This window comes from Lonchura striata, chromosome 2 (assembly GCF_046129695.1).
Source record: "Lonchura striata isolate bLonStr1 chromosome 2, bLonStr1.mat, whole genome shotgun sequence".
Lineage (NCBI taxonomy): Eukaryota > Metazoa > Chordata > Aves > Passeriformes > Estrildidae > Lonchura > Lonchura striata.
Genome location: NC_134604.1, coordinates 39,936,306 through 39,952,487, shown reverse-complemented (window position 1 = coordinate 39,952,487; position 16,182 = coordinate 39,936,306). Strand labels below are relative to the sequence as shown.

The window sequence follows — 16,182 nt, the reverse complement described above, 5'->3', positions numbered from 1 at the left end:
TTTGTGCAGTCTGTGTGGTTGTTCTGTAATTTCTGAGTGAGCATACATCTCTCTGTATTCCTCAGAAAAAGTACATCACTATTCAGTCTAAGCAATGGTCCAGTAAGATATCTAAGAGGCTTTCTGTTAGGTCTGCTGAAGATAAATTTGTATAGCCTGTACAAAAGTGTGGAGGTGATTGTACTGTAAAAAAGCTGCTATAGAAGATGTCAGTGAAATTTCAACATCAGTATAAAATTAGAGAAAGATAAGGCAGTGGGTAATGTTTCCCACCAGCATGACTGTAGCAATGCTTGATGTTATGGCTTTCTTGGTTGCTTGTTATCACCTTTGTTCTGGTGTTTATCATCCACAGAGGTCTGCAGACACAGTGGATCCTATGCACTGCACTTTTACTGAAGCATATGAGAGCAATCATGCTACTTGTCTTTATGCTTGCAGGGATAAGTCTGAAAACATAAACTCGGTGTAAATCAGTGCAGGAAGGTCTGTTGAACCTGTAACTCCATGAGGTATGAACTCCCCCCTTGTCTCAAATAGGGCTCTGTCAATACCTGGTCTGATTTAAGGCTGTGTTGAAGGAATTCTTTCCCCATGGGTGAGAGTGATGCTGGAAGGAGTTGGGTCTGTGAGCTGTTGGCTGAGGAGGGCTTTAGCTGTAGCACCACATTGCTACCAGATGTATGAGCTTTGCCGATTGAGTTGTTTTGTGATGAGTCATTGAAGTTAGAGTTTGAAAGGGAAGATTTTTGCCAGTTCTTGTGTTCAGTGAAATGCGAATAGCTGTCATTTTCCTCATGGGCTTTGAGAGCATTTCTTGCATTTGATTTCTTGTGAGTGCAAAGCAAGACTTCTCAAGAGTTGTTACCATGAAAGATAAGTACATTGCTGGCTGAGTGTTGATAATGAACTGGGTTTACATCTCAGGGACTTGACACTATGCCTACAACCAATTAGTGACTCCAGACGGGCTAATTATCATTCATTTTAATAAATGAGTGATAATTTCAAACACTTACTTGCAACTGAAGTCCATTCTGAGGCAGGAGTATTGTTTTCTGGTGTACTGTGTATTGTGAAGGTGAATAGCAGTTCTGCCTGCATATAGATTTGCAAAATGAAGAGACTCTTTTTAATAGTCTCAGGGTTTGGGACAGAAAATAATTAAAATAACATTTAGTTAAAAAGACTTTAGAGCTTTTAATTTATAGCAATGAAGAGAAACCATTACCTTTAAAGAATTCACATTATTTTTACTAGCCATCTTTGCCATGCACATTTCTGCTTTTGCATTCAGCAGAAACTATTTCTACTGCTCTCAGAGTGTGAGAACTTCAGCTTAAAATTTTTTCTCTGTCCGGCACCTGCATGTCTCTTGGTCCTAATTCTGACCACTGAATAAAAGGCTTTTTATTGATGACAAAAACATTTGGGTTTAAGCATATTTTCCATTTGAGAATATAAAATACGATTGACACTTACCTGTTCATTGTGTTGTAATTAAAGTTACACTGGTGTTTAAAAGCCTTGCAGGAATTTACAGTATTGTAGTTCTAGCTGCTTTTCAGATGGTGATGCCTTCTGTGTTGAGGAAATGGAGACCAGCTATTTAATTGTGCCTAAGCCAGGACTAGTCTATTTTTAATAATATCTGGTGGGTAATTTTACTAAGATCTTGGAAGTGCAGTTGAGTACTGAGGCTCCTTGCTAGGAGATTGGGCACAGCATGAGAAAGTCTAAGGGTGAGATGAGAAACTGCAGGTGAGACATGAGGCAAGATCTGACAACTGGCGAGGAGTGAAGCTAGGCTCAGAACATGACTCTCTTGGGTCCCATCAAGCACTGCCTTCTCTGAAGAGAGATGGTAATGCTATGCTGACTAGCAGTCTGTTAGCTAGACAGCTCTGAGTTGTACACGTAATTCCTTAACTACAGGCTATTTACAGCATGGCTCCAATCACAGACCCTGAATTTTAAGATTGTGGATGACCTGACAGTGTCAAATTACACAATTTCTATCTGTTGCATGATTGTGCTCCTAATAGGTTAACATCAGTCTCAAACATATTTTGTTACGTATTTCTGATGTTTTATCATCTCCCTTCCTTTGCTAATTATTTTACACCTCATGTGTACAGGCAAGAGCTGCATTTGGAAAGGTCTTAATACCTCTTTAATGGCTCAGCAGATTGTCCACATCTTCTTTTTCATTAATCTTTTCCTGATTACCTGCTTTACTGTTACTGGTTCTTCAGTTCCGAGATTATCAGCAGTGTAAAAAGAGACCTGATCCACACATCAAAGGCTTTTATTGACTCAGGAGCCGGACTTGATCCTTGTGAGTCCATTCTAGTTCAGGATATTCTGTGTTACCAGAAAGCTTAGTCAAGGAAAACAAACAACAGGCCTCCATAAGAAATGAAGGAAACAGTCCAGAGGTCACCTTGATATATAGGTATTATGTACAATTGTAGTTGTAATACAGCACATGAAAAGATCTTTTATTTGTTCATGGGAAGCCCATTCCACCATGAGGGAAGAGTGTGACAGGAAGGGAATGAAGTGCTTGGTTTGTAGAGATGTCTGGGATAACCCAGGGAAATGAGAGTACAGGAGAGACACTGTTACAGTAATTACCCCATCTTTATTTTTAACTGAAATAACATCTTGCCTTTTTTATTGCCGCAATACTGGGAGGTAATAGAAGAAAAAAATCAGTGAAAGACAACAACAACAAATCAATGAAACTTTTCAAGTATTTGCTTTTCCCTTTTCTACCATCTGTAGTTACTTTTGCCAGAGAATGTTCTCACTCAGTAATTTTCCAGTGATTTCAAGGTAGCTCTTTTTTTTGTTTCTTTCTTGCTTCTCCACTATGTGAGTTCTTTACCATTTCTTTCTAAACCCTGATATGTTTGATGAAGAGAAAGTGTTAGCAGTTTGAGTCTATAACCCCTTCAAGGTGATTTTCTACTAGTTTTGTTGGCTCCTCTACAAATGCTCCCACTTTACAGATCTGGCTCCTGTAGTCTTCTGGCCGTGGCTCCAGAATCATTAATGCTGGGTCACCCAATGATTCAAATTTGGTCTGGGTCAGGTATGGATGCGTGATCATATTTCTGCTGAACTATTTGGAAAAACAGGAGTCTATGGGTTTCTTTTTCTTTCTTCTGAGAAGACTGGCAACACCTGTTTAGAATAAAACAACGTTTTTATCTGGATTTATTTACTGTGATGTCAAGACTGCATGTCCAGACAAAATGTTCCACTCAAAACCTTGTTCACAGCCAAAAAGGCAGTGTGTTTTTATGTAGCAAAGAATTTATTCTTAGCATATACTGAATTTTTTGAAGTCTAATCATGATTAATCCAGATGCAATTATTACAGAAAAATAAAGAATAATAATGCAGTAAAAAATTTTGTACCTTTAGTTCTTGGTTTCTATCCTTCCTGGTGTTACATTCACCCCTCTTCTAATCCAATGGGTTCCAAGATTGCTGAATTTATCTTGGTAGTAGTAGGTGTTAAAGCAAATTGTCAACATCTGGAATCCTTTCCTGGGAGAGATATGATGTTCATCATGTTGCCCTCCCTCCCTCCCTCCCTCCCTCTCCGTTCCTCCCCCCTCTCCGTTCCTTCCTCCCTCTCCCTTCCTCCCTCTCCTTCCCTCCCTATTTCTCCCTCTTTAAATGACCTGAGGTCATTTTAGTATGTTTGGTAAAACAACTTTACATATGTCTCTTTTCTTCGTTGGTCTGCAGTTCTACATTGCATCTGAATTTTGCTATATATAGTTGCTTTTATGGGTATTAGATACCATTTCTTTGTTCTCTTTGTTATCTCTGAAGCCAATTTTGTCCAGCTTCAGGTCTGCATTTCTTTGGTTGACCATTGGTGATTAGTTTATGGCCATGGTCTCAGATGCCAAGCCTGTTGCCCTGATTTTCTCATCCTGTGCCTCTACTCTTCCATGCCACATCCTGTGTCTCCACTCCCTCAGTCCTCTGATGTGGTACCAGGCTGTTACATTTCTCTCTACAAAGTTTCTGCATTAGTGGTAAATATTCTATATAGAATAGCTGCTTTTTACTGCTGCCTGTGCAAAACTCTGGTTGTACCACACACAAACAAAAATAAAATAGAAGGGATATACATACCTGACCAGTTACAGAAATTGTAGTCACACCTAAACCAGTTAATCCAAAGCTACAAGCAGGCTAAGAAAAGGCAAAGCAAAAGTGACATGTTCAAGGCCTTGAACATGCACTACAGAGCTCATGGTCTATGAAGAACAATGGCAGTACTGGATGACAAGGTTAAAGGTTAACCCAAGTATTTTTTTCTGTATAAAATATAACTGCTGGAGTGAATATACCTGTGATCATTGCTTGGTGTTCTGTGATTGAAATGTTTGTTGCATTTTTACCCTCGTACAAAATGAACTGGTATATGAAGTACTGAGCTTAACCACAGCCTCATTCATACCTTCTGCCTTTAGTGAAAATAAAGTATTTCTGCTGTTTTTATTGCTGTTTTAATAAATCCTATTGTTGACTTCAGTTGATATCACTGCTCAGTGGTCTACTCAAAAAGATTGCACACATTGGTAGTAGGATTGCCTTAAATCTGCTCAGGAAAGGGCTGGAGGCTGGGAATGAGTTCATTGCAGTTGTGAGACTGAAGCACCTGTCTGCCTGATGTGGAGAGCAGATGCTGAAGGTAAGGGCAGGTCACAGGGACCTGTAGTACCAGAGATGAACTGCTGAAGGATGACTGTTAAAATCAGTTGGTTTTACCGGAAGATGGATGCCTTTAACAAATCAAAATTGATCAGCATCTCACTTGTAAGTAGAACCTTTCCGACAAGAAATGAAAAATATGGGATCTTCTGCTCATATTTTACCCAAGTTGACTTTTGGAGTGACTGTTCTTGAAAATTCAGACTGTGTCTTCCAGTCTTAGAATTGATATCTCACTCCCGTACTGCAAATGAACCCCCACACCTTATGAGGGAGTGCTTCCCAAGTCTTTTTCCTCAAAGGTGAGTATGCTAACAGAGTAGTCATTAAACACTGGGGTGTGAGAAGGAGGATGTGGGGGGACTTTTGTGGATGTGTTCAGGGTATGTACAGCAGAGCAGTCTTGGGCCTTCAGTATTCCCACCTGTTTGGGTACAGCTTCTGCTGATCACTGCTGAGCCCAGCACCACAGAAAGACAGAGTTCACCTTTTTTGTTAAAACATACTCTGATTCTAGGTTACACATTCTGATTCCACTTTCTGTTTCCACATTTCACACAGGGAAATACAGGCATCCTGCATGAGATTTTTCTCATCTAATTGGATCAGCATTTTTTTTTTGTTTGTTTTTGTTTGTTTTTTGTAGACAATGAGAAAGAATCAATTTTGTAGACAATGAGTCATCTCAGTTTCTCCACAGTGACTCTAAGTAGAGCCCACAGTGAGTAATTCAGATGTGACCACCTACACAGAACTCCCGCCCCATCATTGTGGTAAGGGCAAAGAGAGCATTGAATTTGGGTTGTTCTCAACTCCAAAAAAGGAAGGAGCTATTTCTTAACTCACAGCATACCTCTTTTTTACATGTTAACTAAATATATTCGTAACTGAGAAGAGAGCAGAGATGTGAAGTCTGGTTTCCTAAGCCCCATTTCTCCATGTATGTGTATATATATATTTGTCTAGTTTGTCCACTGATAATTTTTCTGACATTTGGACAGTTTTAGCCATGTGTTACAGAGGAGTGAAAATAGTAACTTGTGAGAAGTTTTGCATTTAAGCAAAAATGGATATAGAAAGGGAGGGCACAGCAGTTCTTCCTTTACAGGAAAAGTCTGATTTTCAACACGAGGGAGTACTTAGATGAGAAGGATATTGTGAATATGTGCAGATTGTTTTGGACAAGGCATCTCTCAGGTTGGAGAAATACATTATATTCTGTTATTTTTACATTTCCGTCTTCCCCTTTGCTTTCTCTGGTGTCTGCAAAAAGCTGTGTTCAGTTAAATACACAGCAATTAGAAACTAGTCTGCCACAAGACACTGATCTTTGGGAAACCAGGGTAGGATCTGGTTCAGATTGCTATATCTCCATGGGAAGTAGGTATCTAAAACCTCTACCCTCAGAAGAATCAATGCACTCCTTAAGTAATTTAGTAGAGCAAAGATAAGGATCCACTCTGGGAAGGCTGAATACTTGTCTAAATTCCACTGCCTGGGTTTCCCTTGGCTAAGTAGAAGCAAACGCACTTGTGTTATCCACCAGCCAGAGGCAAACCATTGTAGCCTCATTGATCCTACTCGTTTTTGAGGGTTTTTCACATACACTGATTTCTGCTTGAAGAAGCAGAAGTGACAGGAGGAGGTGGCTGTGGGTGATCTTAGTTTAGCCCTCATTTCAGATGAATGAGAACTGATGAACAGGAAATCCTCAGATGAGCTTACATAGCTTGTATTCCTCATTTCACTGCAAGGCAGAAGAATGTGAAAAACCTTTGTTTTCAACATGTACCCTGGAACTTCTTCCTCATGTTGAGATGGAACTTATGTTTTAGTTTATGACCATTGCTCCTCATCCTGTCACTCGGTGCTACCAGAATGAGTCTGGTATGAGCTATCCCCTCAGCACCCACCTTGGAGATACTGCTGAGATCCCTTCCCAGTCTTCACTTCTCACATAAGTGCTCTGTTTCTGGAAACATCTTGGGTTGGCCTAGGTGGAATTTCTGGAAATGAAGCCCCTAAATGATTGAATACTTTTCTAACTTGAGCCTTGAGATTTTGCTAGGGACTAATTTCATGCAGGGGCTGAACTGTCAACAGAATAAAGGTGCTCCCAGTCTTGTTTTCTGAGCTGAGTGTGACAGAGCACATGGCTGCATAGTGTCTGTGAAAGCCTAGCAAGGTGTTACAGTTTTGATAGGTGATACAACACTCTCCACATTGGCTATATTTATAAATCCTTTCCTCCTTACTTTGATTTTTCCCAGGATGGAACAAGTAATGTCATTGATAAGTAAATCACTGGTATTTTTAATTCCTGTGGGTGTTAGGTTTATTGGGGTGAGGGGGGGTTGTGTGGTATATGTTTTAAAGAAAATCAGTAAGTTTAACAATATGTGTTACATTCTAACTAAGGTGTTTCTTAAATAGGGACATAGGAAGTAAGCTAAAGAGCACATGAACTGTGAGAAGTACACGTATGTTTGCTTAATCTAAACACAACTGATTCTTAGTACATAGCTAGAAATTGAGGCACTGCCAGAATACAAATTATAAAAGAGAAGTTACATCTGTTTTTTTATTGAGTTCTTGTTTTTGTCCTAAGGTAAGTACTCATTAATATAATTCTTGTTTCTCTTTCTTGCCTTTATCGAGTTAATAGATTTTCCTAAAAAATATAAATTAACAAGAAAATGACAGCTTTGTTGTTCTGTGTTTCCATTTTTTTTTTCTTTTTTTTTTTTTTTTTCTCCTTACTCTCCAGTTCTGGACTAATTTTTGCAACTTGGCATAGGAATGTCTGAATTCACATCAAAGTCCTGATAATTTTTTACTTTTATGTCTTTCTCTGGCTTCATAAGTTTTTAAAGGAAGGGTGTCAATGTTTATAAGGTAGATATAAATATTGATTAACTCAAGGGTGATTTTGAATTGTATGTAGGATTTCCATGATGGCTTTTGTCTTTATTCAAAGTACTTGTGGAGACATTAGATGTTGCCAACAGTCTTTCTCTGGTGGGGTGCAGTGGGAAATCCAAGTTTGCTCTGATGTAGGAGATAGCAGCACCACCCAGGTGTCTTAGTTCTGTGCTACAGGGCATCCTGAGCCCTGGAATCAGCATTTTCCACAGGCAGGGCTAGGAGACAGTGGGTCTTCTTGTAGCACCAGGAGACACCTGAAGTTGGGTTTGTGAGTTCCCGTTTTGCCAGAGCAGTCATGCAGCATGGAGATTCCCTTGGCTGAGGCAGCTGCCTGGGCTATCTGAGGGAGAAAGCTGCAGGTCAGGACATGTGCTGGTCCATCACAGCCCAGGAGATCTCTTGCCAGACATCTTGTCAATCAGCAGTCTCCCTCATGGCGTTCTGTCTGTCCCTGTGCAGCAGTGCTTCAGCCATCTGAAGCCTGAGGTGCTGCAATGTCTCCACCTCAGCCATATTTTTTTGACCTTGAAATAGTTTTCTCAGCACAGGCAAGATCTTAATTTCTAGTTTAGTCCTGCCCTCTGTAGCATCTGATACTTGAAAACAAAGGTTCTAGCTTCTTCTGAACGATACCAGAGATGCCAAAAAGCATAGCAATAACTCAGTGTGTAGGAAGGCACAGACAAGCAGGTGAGAGCGCTGTTCTCTCGTAGACAACAATGTTTATGTAGGCAGTAAACAGGGTTGTGTTTTGAACCTCTCTTCGTCTTATAGTCTTGATTTATCTTCAGTGCTAAGGGCTTGTGCTGGTGGTTGGAAACCCCTAAGTTTTGGAGCACAGAGCCAGATGTGTGCACCATCTCTAGGAGGTCTGTCAGATGGACAGGGCTGCCTCTCCATTGTGTGTTACCTGGGGAACGAGGGACTCCTGCCTTGCCTGCCACTCCCTGCCCCGACTCCTAATGCTGCAAGCAAAAGTGCTTGTGCTGGGCTGGATTTTGCAATCCAAACATTTCCATTAGGAGCTGGAATCAGACCAAAATACTGGATTATCAGCCTGTTTTCAAAAGGTAGGAACTAACTTTGCACTCCCTGGATATGGGCTGAAATTAAATTGGTAGAACAGAGTCAAAATGTCAGTACCTTGCGGAAGTCTAACAACTACTTGAATTTTTTTTTTTATTCTTTTCTCTTGTAGCTGAGGATCATCCCATACCAGCTGGGAGCTTGTTAGAAACTGAACTTCCCTTCTGTTCCTCTCATGAATACAGATAATTTTGTAGTTATCTTTCTTGTGCTGATCAGAGAATTTTGATTCAGGAGTCTCATAGCTCTTGTCCTTCCTGGCTTTTATCCTCTGGGTTGCTGACTCATGAGAGCATGATACTGTGGACTCCTTGCTGTTATTAATTACATGATGCATATTGGTTTGTCTATGGGCGTTGGTCTTTATTCTTGGAATCTTGCAAATATTTTAAACAATCAGCCTATTGTTTAGCAAGTGCTCTATGCACACTGTAGGCCTTTTGTGAATTTCAGTTTAAAAAAAAAAGAATGACTAATGGAGCACGAATGGTGCTTGTGACACTGTAGTCCATTGTGTAACTATTGAGAGCAAAATTTGCATTCCTAGAAAAGCTTGTTCACAGTCAAAATATACGACATTTTCTTTATGGCTCATGGGAAAAGATGTACTGTATGTTCAGCTCAGGATGCTACTTGGAAGGATCAACTTTTAAAAAATGTAATTTTCCTCCTTTGGAACATTGAAGTCAGACTGAGACCCGGCTTTGCTTGGCAACAGAAGTGACTTTTTCATCCAGGCAAGTGGCATGGGCGGGCTATTTTAGGTGTGTCACATACATGCACCATGATTTGTTTGCTAAAATGGCTTCTCTTTTAGATGATGGTAAACTTTGACATTGATGGCCCTTTTAAATAGTGAGAGTACATTATTATATAATATAAATGTATGCCTTCTCTGAATTCCAGAGGCAGCCTGGCAGTCTGTGCTTTTCTTTCCTTCAAAAACATAATTGTTTTTGGCTTTTAGTTCTTCCCCTCTGAGGTTGTCACAGGTCAAGCAGAGGTTGAACTGGGATCTTAAAATGGTTAGAAAAATTGTGAGTTCCAGTCAACTCACCGTAAAATAATAGCTGTCTGTCCTGCATGTGCTTAAAAAGATGGTACTGGGTGCTCAGAGGGGAAAGGCTGCATCTTACCTATGCTATAGGTAGTTTCCTGTGGCATTTGTTTTCTAGGTAGAATTAGTCTGATTAAACTTTTTATTTCACTGTGAAGAATTAAGATCCAGTCACTACTCGCTGGAGATACAACTGCTTTGTCTGTCATTGAAATCTCTTTGGGAAAGGCATTGCCTTTTATAATGGGCAGATGTGGTGCCAGTCACTGTGGGATTCCTGTTCTGGGAGGGATGATGTTAAAATGCTAAAACTTAATTGACAAGAGCAGAGCCTGTTCATGGCAGAGTGGAAGCCAGCACAGAGTACGCAGCTCCTGCTGCAAGGCCCTGGTTCCTGCAAGATGCCAACTGAGCTTTCAAGTGCTTGCCTGGAGAGGGGTGTATGAGGGACTTCTGAGGACCCTTAGGAGTATGTGTGTATACACAGATAAGGACTGTGGGGACCACTTAGCCTTAGCACAGATCCACAGAGAGCTGCTGCAAATGAGAGAGTGTGATGTGGGCAACAGCTGGGTGTCCCAGGCCAGTTCAGCCAGTACTGGCTAGGACAGAGTCATATTCATGGAGAACAAGCACTGGTTTGTCTCCCTCTGCTCTGATGTGACCCAGGAGGTTTTTCAATATTACATTTTTCTTCTCTTGAAGAAACAGGAGTGTTGGAAGTATTGAGGAGGGAGAGTTGTCAGTCTGAGTTCAGGAAGTGAGAGGGGAGCACTCAATACCTCTGCAGCATTATACTTGTAAGAAAACTGCTCAAGTGCTACAAGTGCTTCTATTTATTGCCCTGCTGTAAATTCAAATCAATTTGACCTGCTCTCTTGGCATCTGAAACTTTGAATTAAATTGTATTTGCCATTCGTCATCATTAATTTGCAGTTTTCACCTTGATTAATTTTTAGAAATGTACATAATGAGAAACTTTTAAAAAAACAGGAAGAGAGGAAATGGAAATTTGCCCTCTACAGTGTTTTTCTCATTTATGACCTCTGTATCTGAAACTGTATTGCTCAGTGGTGCATTTTGTCACCTGTTTTCTGTGTCAGTTCAGTGACTATTGAAACAAAACATTCTGTTTAATATAGAAGAAATGGTGTGAGCAGCTCGTGCCAATTAGTGTCTGAGTAATTGGCACATCATTGAGAGCAATGAAGCAGCTGCTTATTGTACTGATAGGGAAAGAATATTCATAAAAAGGTGCTGGAAAGGTGGCTTTATCATCACTGACTACTGATTTTGGTTGTGTTACTTATAGGAGTGAGCCAGGTTAGTTTTTAAGACATTGGTACAAAAAATAGGTGTCCTTAAGCCCTGTGCATGTACTGAAACTCAAAGTGGGCATAATTTCCAGAGATGTGTTTCCCTTCTGTTCCATTAATTTTTTTGTAGAGTTCTGGGTATTAAATTCATATGCATATTCCCACTCCTGTATTTAGGAGGTGAATTTTAGAGATTAGAACTTAATCTTATCTTCTTTCTTTTTATGGTCTCTGGGTATTTTTTTTTTTTTGTTTGTTTATTTTGTTTTCGGTTTTTGTTGTGGTTTTTTTTTTTTTTTACAGTATCTTTGAAGCAAGACAAAATGCTCTTTTTAACTTTCCAGTGTGAACTAGTGTCATAGAACCATACAATGGTTTGGGTTGAAAGGGATCTTAAAGATCATGTAGTTACAACCCCCCTGCCATAGGCAGAGACATCTTCCACTAGACCAAAGCCCCATCCAGCCTGGCCTTGCACACTTGCAGGAATGCGACATCTACCACTTCTCTGGGCAACCTGTGCCAGTGTCTCACCATCCTCATCATATCCAGTCCCTTTCTGAGCAGGATTTACTTGTGTTTGGGAAGGTGTGCATAATTTATGTTCTTGCTTATCAGAAGTATAGTAGAATGACTATATGTATGCTTTATGTTTTTGCTGAACAGAATAAGGCACACTTCTAAGAGCTTGCTCAGAAATTATCATTCTCAGTAATTACAGGCTGAAATGGTTTAGCCAGATCACACCTCATAATCATTTTGTGACTTCTGTCTAAGATGTTGCCAGAAGTTGTTATTTGGTTTTAAGTGATACATGAAATTGGTTGTTGTAACTTTTTTTCTTGAGTCACATGATCTAAGGGAAGAGGTTGTATGGAGTGATATGATCCTTAGGCCTGATGTTCACACAAAGCTTTTTACAGAGATCTAGTAGGAGTTTTTCTTTCCTGTGGAGTGTGAAGACAGCAAAGTGTCCTGGCTTTGGAGTATGAAGAGTTGTGTTGTATTGAGTTATATTAAATTCCCAACAACAGGGCTAAGGATACAGATAGAAGAGCTCAGTCCTGCAGAAATGGTGCATTTGTCTGCATCAAGGTAAAGCTTCAGGGCTTAATGGTTTGATTCTTCTTTGCATCTTTGTGCTTATTTTCTACCTGACTTGGGTTCACTGTCATGCTCAGATCCTCGCAAGGTCAAAGCATCCTCTTCAGAAGCTTGTACTTCTGGTTTCTACTTCCAGGGAAAATTATTGCTTCTCTGTGCTAGGAAAGAAGGAACTTCATATTCAAACTCCTACTGTAACAGTTGCCAAACCAAATGGCAATGATGAGTTTTGTTTCTCTTCCTGGGCTTTCTTATACATCACATTTTTTATGTTGTAGGGAGATTACCTTCTATCATGAATGGCAAATGCTGTTTAGTGATAGTTTTTGAAGTGGCTTAAGACTTTATCGCAGGTTTCACCTGAAATATTTCCCATGCATGTTTGTAGTTTAACAGGTCAAGTTTGTGCATCACAGATACTTCTGTTTGCAGCTTCTTTCCATCTTTGTTGACACTTTAAGCTCAGCATACTGGCATACCTTCAATTCTGCTATGGGTGCAGTAATACCTTTCAATTGCCTGAACAGGAACCACTGGAGGGCATCTGTCTGAGTCTGAATTATGTTTGAAAACCATCTGGCATATTGTGGGATAGTCCTAATAATAACAATGAACACTTTATCAGGAATTGAGTCACTGTGCTCAGTTTCCAGTGTAATACTCCTATTAGTTGTATGTATATATTCCATATAGCCAAAGGGTTACTACTGGATGCAGACATTGTATAAGACTATTGTGCCGACAGCTCACATTTGGACCATTTATCATAAAATCTGGCTATAAAGAAAAATGTTTAAATAATAAAAATAATTACCAAGATGAAAGACAAATCAGTGTTAGTTGCGTCCTAGACCTGTTGCCTGCTTCTGCGTGGGGGAGGAATGAGGAGAGGAGTAAATAGGGATGGTAGTCACAGGAGTAAGGCGCTGTCCCTGAAGGTGCTTCTGACCTGTTGAAGTGGTCTCTTTTCATACTTAACACGGACATCCATCAGCAAGGACAAGGAAGAGCTGTCTGGGCCTGAAGCATGGGGAAGAGAAAAGCTCTGGGAGGTCCTTGGTCATCCCTGGTTCCTCACAGGAGCTCACTTATTTTCTGTAGGCAGACTCAAAGTATTTTGTGAATCTGAATATATGTTGTTTTCCAGAACCTTAATGAGGTTCAGAGCCAATACCATAATTTTGCATGTTTAAGTAGTATTGCAGCTAGCAGGGACAGGCAGAGCTCTAGTGATTTTTAATCCTGGCTGAGATCTGTCCAAACCTACCTGTGTTGTCAGATGTTTGTCAGGTGCCCCCCCAGCACAGCACTTAGATGTGCCTATTGTGCCCTGGCCATCCCTCAGGTCTGCTCTGTCTTACTGGTGAAATGCAGCTGTTGGGGGTTTTTCCCTGTGAGAACAGAATGTCCTCAGTGGGGTCTTCAGCACATTAAACTGATGCCAGACATACCCGTCAGGCTGCCAAAAGTACTGCACAAGACAGCTTTAACTTCACATTGGCAAAAGCTGGGATAATGTGCAGAAGCCATGACAGAAGCATGAGTAAATGATTTGCCTGAGATGATGCAGAGGGGCTGGTGGGTTCATGGAGGGAGCTCTGGTCTCCTCACTCTCAGTTTGTGTGCCAGTCCCAGGATGCTCTCCTGTTCTCCCTCACCCAAAGACATATGAAACTCTGTGATTTGAGGATCTTTACTGGTGCATTGGCAGCAAAGTGGAGCCAAGATTGACTAAACCACTGAAACTAATAAACTTCTCATGTGCATGCAGGAACACCAGATTAATTAGTTTGCTAAGCAGTGGAGCTGGAGCTGTGCAGCTGCCTGACGGCGGTAAGAGGAGGGAGCCACAAACCAGCGGCCTTTCTGCTGTCTGCTCCTTCCTTCCATCTCAGCTCCCTGGAAATGGCAGATGAGGAGAGCAGAGGTAGCGAGCCAAACATATGCAGCCTATGCATATTGTGCTGAGCTGCATAATCCAGGGGTATTGTTCGCTGTGTCTGCAGGCCTCGCTTCCCAAAAACCCCCACTACTGTCTCTGGAGGGAGGCTTCACTGGTGGTTTTTGCAGGAGCACAGGGACATTGGTGTGGGGAGGTTTTGAAAATCCACTTCTAAAATGCAAATGCTTTCCTTCTTTAACAGCCACTCGAAGCCAAGCGTGATCAATAAACACAAAACACTTTCACAGCTCAGACATGCTGTGGATTATGGTTCTCCCCCTTTTTCCTTTTCTTTTTCCCCTGCATAATGCAGTTTGTCCCTTAGTTTGAAATTGAAAATAATTAACAATTTCATAAAAATCTTTGGTTAACAATGATTAGATAATCGTTGCTTGTGTATTAAGCAGTCACTGGGATTGTATCTGGGCAGACAAGTAGTGTCAGCAGAAAAACTGGTGAAATTTTGATCCTTTTGTTAGCACTCTCCCTCCCTGGGAGCTGTTCAGAGCAAGTTAGACAGCTCTTGGGAACTGTTCGGGTCTAGCTTGTCCTCGCTTTGGGGCAGAGACTAGCACACTCCACTAAACCTGTCCTGTCTTTCCAGCTCCCTTTTCTGTCTCTAAAGGGGTTAAATTTTTGATGCAAATGCTTCTACCAGTGGGTTACTGTGATTTTGCTGTGGTTGCTTGGTTGAGTAAGCTGTCCTGCATGGGGTACAGGGCCAGGTTAGCTGCTGGTGTGCCCTGGCTGAGGTACTTGCACCTGTGCTAAAGCATTTGTAAACTCAGCAGAGCTGCTGACCTTTAAAATGCATTTAAATACACAAAAGTGTGGGCCCTGAAAGGGGAGGGATCTAGAAGGCATGGCTTCTGGAGGCTTACCCTGAGCCTCTGGCTCCCCCGGCTGGAGCCAGGGTGGGGGAAGGACCCAGGCACAGGAGGAGTCAGGCTTGTCACCCAATGATAATGGCATCTACAGTACCTTTGAGTACCTTAAAGTACACTCTGAGTACTATCTCCTTATAGGTTGCTGTACAGTAAACTGGTGCTGCTCTGTCGAATGATTAAATTAAGTGTTTATTTGTTTTTTTTTAACATGCTTCTAAAAATCAAGTTAATTAAATGGGTGCAAAGACGAGGGTGAAGACTGACCATGCAGAAACCAGGCTGAAAGAAGTTTCAAGGGAACACATAAGGGGTCTGAGCTCATTTAAGAAAAGTAAAAATGTGGTTTAGTGCTAAGCCTAATTTAGCATGCCTGCAGGCTGCTGTGCGCAAAGTGTTCTCAGCCTTCCTCATCATCTCCAGATACAGATTCCTTCCCTCTCTGTGTGCTGCATCTGATGATTTATATAGCCATGTAATGAATCCAATCAGCCTTGTTACCCAACAGAAGACTCTCTTCATGTTTATTAATAGTTTACAGCCCATGATCAGCAGATTGAGCCGTGCATCCCATGATGCCTGTCCAGCACAATGGAGATGGCAGCAATGTGCAATCTGGGTCGAGAGTAGAGAGGAATGTCAGCAGCCCATCAGCAGCAGCAGACACATTTTATCAGTTTTGGTATAATGTGAAACTATACACAGATACAGTGCTTATATGAGGCCTTTATATGGGAGGTTTTGCAGATTCAGTTCTTGCTGTTTTAGTGTAAGATAATTTTCTGCTTGAACAGAGACTGTAGGGTGGCTGTGGCATGAGTTGTATGCACAAGTCCCTCTGGCGATCTGGAATTATGTGAGTTTACCTGGCAACCACAGGAGCTGAGCACATTGGAAAGCTGAGTGATTGGCTGTTGAACCTTGTACAACAAGTGCATTCAGTGGAATTGTGCTAATCGATTGGCACACCAGTGTAATTTATTTTAAAATAACTTTTTACTGTTCCTAAAGGTTCCATTTTGAAGTTTCTACTTCATAGGATGAAAGAGGTGCCAATGCTCCTTAATTCTTGAACAGACAGGACTAACTCCCATCAAGAGCCAAATTTTTCTGTGGTCCTTTTTGTTT

The 16,182-nt window shown here is 41.0% G+C and overlaps 1 protein-coding gene across 2 annotated transcripts in view; it reads left to right on the top strand.

Moving 5' to 3' along the window:
- MTMR2 (myotubularin related protein 2) overlaps positions 1 to 16,182 on the top strand; it is a 60,769-nt gene that overhangs the window by 3,859 nt on the left and 40,728 nt on the right. The window contains exon 1 of one of the 2 annotated variants that reach the window (XM_077781339.1): positions 9,270 to 9,488. The exons of the other annotated variant lie outside the window; for it this stretch is intronic. The gene's annotated coding sequence lies outside the window, so the exon portion shown is untranslated. Of the gene's footprint in view, positions 1 to 9,269; positions 9,489 to 16,182 lie in introns of those variants that run through there. 2 annotated transcript variants of the gene reach the window in all.